The sequence below is a fragment of the Pseudorca crassidens genome, chromosome 1 (genome assembly GCF_039906515.1).
Source record: "Pseudorca crassidens isolate mPseCra1 chromosome 1, mPseCra1.hap1, whole genome shotgun sequence".
Lineage (NCBI taxonomy): Eukaryota > Metazoa > Chordata > Mammalia > Artiodactyla > Delphinidae > Pseudorca > Pseudorca crassidens.
Window position 1 is genome coordinate 47,971,357 of NC_090296.1, and position 3,809 is coordinate 47,975,165.

The 3,809-nt window shown below is 42.5% G+C and overlaps 2 pseudogenes; both read left to right on the plus strand.

The window, feature by feature from the left end:
* The first annotated feature begins 381 nt into the window (after positions 1-381).
* LOC137226855 (large ribosomal subunit protein eL15-like) lies at positions 382-1,030 on the plus strand (annotated as a pseudogene).
* A 208-nt stretch (positions 1,031-1,238) lies between these two features.
* LOC137206142 (nuclear cap-binding protein subunit 2 pseudogene) lies at positions 1,239-3,551 on the plus strand (annotated as a pseudogene).
* The last annotated feature ends 258 nt before the right edge of the window (positions 3,552-3,809 follow it).

Below are 3,809 nucleotides of genomic sequence, written 5' to 3' on the forward strand. Positions count from 1 at the left end.
AAACCCTTGGGACTTCCCTGGTGGTCCAGTGGTTAAGACTCTGAGCTTCTACTGCAGGGAGAGAGGGTTTGATCCCTGCTGGGGGAACTAAGATGCCACATGTTATGTGGCATGGCCAAAAAAAAAAAGTACAAACCTTATCCAGTCCCTATTCCCCTATGGATGAAGAGACTTAAGATATTGGAAGAGCAGAGAGAATCCTGTAATATCCAGGGCACTGGTGATGACCCATTGCAACTGGGGAAAATGTAAAGGAAAAAACCCTCTACTGCTGAGAGTGGAGCAAGAAACAGTCCTGTGCCCAGATCACTGAAGATCTCCTAGGATTAACAGAAGGGCAGAAACTCTCTCCTATGTAATACCCGCCAAGGTCTGGCGGCAGCCATCAGCGGAGCCGAGATGGGCGCTTACAAGTACATCCAGGAGCTACGGAGGAAGAAGGAGTCAGACACGATGTGCTTTCTGCTCAGGGTGCGCTGCTGGCAGTACTGCCAGCTCTCTGCAGTGCACCAGGTCCCCTTTCTCCCCCCGCCCACCAGGCTCAAAGAGTCACACAGGCTGGGGTACAAGGCCCAGCAGGGTTATGTCATATATTGGATTCGCGTGTGTCGCAGTGACCGCAAACGCCCAGTTCCTAAGCGTGCCACCTATGGCACACCTGTCCACCATGGTGTCAACCAGCTGAAGTTTGCTCGAAGCCTTCAGTCTGCTGCTGAGGAGTGAGCTGGACGCCACTGTAGGGCCCTGAGGGTCCTGAATTCTTACCGGGTTGGTGAAGATTCTACGTACAAATTCCTTGAGGTTATTCTCATTGATCCATTCCATAAAGCTATCAGAAGAAACCCTGACAGCCAGTGGATCACCAAACCAGTCCACAAGCACAGGGACTTGCGGGGACTGATATCCGCAAGCAGAAAGAGCCGCAGGTTCCACCACACTATCCGTGGTTCTCGCTGCACGGCTTGGAGAAGAAGCAATACGCTCCAGCTCCACCGCTACCACTAATATAAGTAATATTTGTAAAATTCTTACCTAATAAACAGTTTAGGACATTCATGTCTACTTTAAAGTGTTTTTTTAACTTGTCTGTTAAAACTAGTTGTCTGCAGATTGACTCATTGAATGCACTGTCAAATTATGAAAGTTTAAGTGCAATCATGTTTGAAGACTTTAAGTGATGGTATATCTTGTTTCTAATAAGGGAAATGCCTGTGTTTTTGCTTTATTAGGGAGTCGATATGTCCGTGTTTAAAATGCTGTTTGGTACAATAGGTGTAAAATAAACTCTGTAAAATAGGAGTGCAGAAACTAGTCATGTAGATTTGTTGGTGCATGTGATGAAACCTACAGCTTTACTGGGTGATGCAATGCTCTGCTGGTTTACTCTGAAGTGGCTGTTTTATGGAGTTTGGCAAGGACAAACTTTTTAAATTGGACTTTCCTTGGAATTGTGAAGGACGTCCTGATCCTTTACCATGATCATATGCAGAAAAATAATGAGAGTTGACTAGAGCCCACATTTTTAGACTTAATCTAATATTCCATTTGTGTAACTGTTGCTTCTGAAAGGTGAAAAGTAATGCCACCATTTTTAAGAGAATTGAATAAACCTGTTGCAAGAGGGTTCTCTTAAATATGAAACAGATCCTAGTTAACCTAAATTAAATTGCCTTAACCTCAATGGTACCTCTGAAGTTCACATAAAAGGTGGGAGCTCCTGGTTCAATCCCATGACTCTGGGATCTGTAGAATACTTAACTTCATGCAAAATAGTCATGGTATTTACACTGGTGTATCTTGAAACTAATGGAAATTGAACAGTAGATAAATGAGAAGGCAGTTATTAGCCCTAAGGTTTGTAAGCTAGTGATGCTAGGATTGGGAAATTGGTGTTCATCAGGTACCTTTCAAGTGTGGGAGGATAGAAAAAGCTTGGATCAAAATTTTACATGTTTTATCTGTAGTATTAGTTTGTGACCATTATGAACTCTCTAAGCTATCTTAGGGGGGGAAATAGGGTTGGTTTTATTTAAAAGTAACATTGCTAAGTCTAATCAGTGTTATCTTGGGTCAAGCCACTTTATCCATTCTCATAAGGCTACTGAGAAAAGTCATGTAGCTGGTGTCAATACAAGTTCAAATGGTTTCAAAAAAAAAATCCACCAAATACAAGGCAGAGTTTGACTGCCAAAGGAGATTGAGCAGGATCATTGAGAAAGCTCTACCCCAAAGACCTAGGTACACTGCCTAAGATTGAGACTGGACAAGAAAATAGAGAATCTCCTCTGTCCTCTACCACCAGGCTATTACGCACCAGGTAATAAACTACAGCAGCCTAGCCCTTGGGGAGAGGTAAGAGCGTGGAGAGAGATCACCTCTGTGGCAGTGGCACACAGAGAAAACTGAGGTAGAAAAGCTGAGGGTAGAATTGAAACATTAAGAGAAATCCATTAATACCAAGCCCTTCCTCTAAGCACAAGGTAATGCTAAAGGAAGTTGAAGTTTGTAGTGTGCACTGAAGGTAACCACAAAGCAATAACAAAACCCAAACTCAACTCAAATCCTGACTATATTGACTCAGTCCCCTGTGCAAACAGCCTAGAACAAGAAGTGTGCCTATTTCCTGGCCTAAATACTATTTACCTTAATCTCTACTATATTACACAAGAAGTACCTCTTTCAACAACAAAAAAATATGAAACAGAAAGACTCAAATGAAAGGAACCCATCATCTAGAGACAAAGCAATCAACAGAACAGATACAGAGATGACACAGATGTTAGAATTACCACAGGGGGCATTTAAAATAACTATGATTCATATCTTAAAGGTTCTAGTGGAACATTTGTGAGGTTTCAGGAAAGTGATAGAAACTATAAGAAATAAAAACTATTAGAAATAAATTTTAAGGTCTATTTAGAATATAGGTAACAGAAACAAGACGAAGGATGGGCTCATAAATAGACTAGACATAGTTGAGGAAAGAATCAATAAACTTGAAAATAGACCAATAGAAATTAGCTAAATGGTTTCATTATACTTGGAGTGGCGGCGCCCTCAGCCACTTCTCTGCACTATTTGGGTGGCCTCCTGAAGGCACTGCACAGCAACTCCTACGTCAAGCTGAGCCAGCACTGGGACCAGCCCTTCTGGCGTGACAGTGAAGAACAGGAAAAATTATTGAAGAAAAGCTGTACATTGTATGTTGGAAATCTTTCCTTCTATACAACTGAAGAACAAATCTATGAACTCCTCAGCAAAAGTGGTGACAGAGAGAAAATCATCATGGGCCTGGATAAAATGAAGAAAACAGCATATGGGTTCTGCTTTGTGGAATACTATTCAAGAGCAGATGCAGAAAATGCCATGCAGTACATAAATGGAATGTGTCTGGATGACCGGATCATTTGCACAGACTGGGACGCAGGCTTAAAGGAGGGCAGGCAGTATGGCCGTGGCCGTTCTGGGGGCCAGATGCGAGATGAGTATCGTCAGGACTACGATCTGGGAGAGGAGGCTATGGAAAGCTGGCCCAAACCTGTGAGTGGTGAGAGCCCCATCATGAAAAGCTCACTCCTTTGGCCTGTTGAATTTGATGTGCATTACCCAAGGTCTGCGAACCTTCCCATTTTTACCAAGCTTTAATCAATGTCTCTACTGAGCTGGAAGCCTCTTCATGGTTTTCCTCTTAAAAATTATTAAAGGACAGAATCCAAAAGAATGCCTTTAATTCTATAGTCTTCGCATCTTGGTCGTGTGTCAGATTACCAGAATAATTTACCAGGTCAAAAATTGTGTTCCTTAGCAGC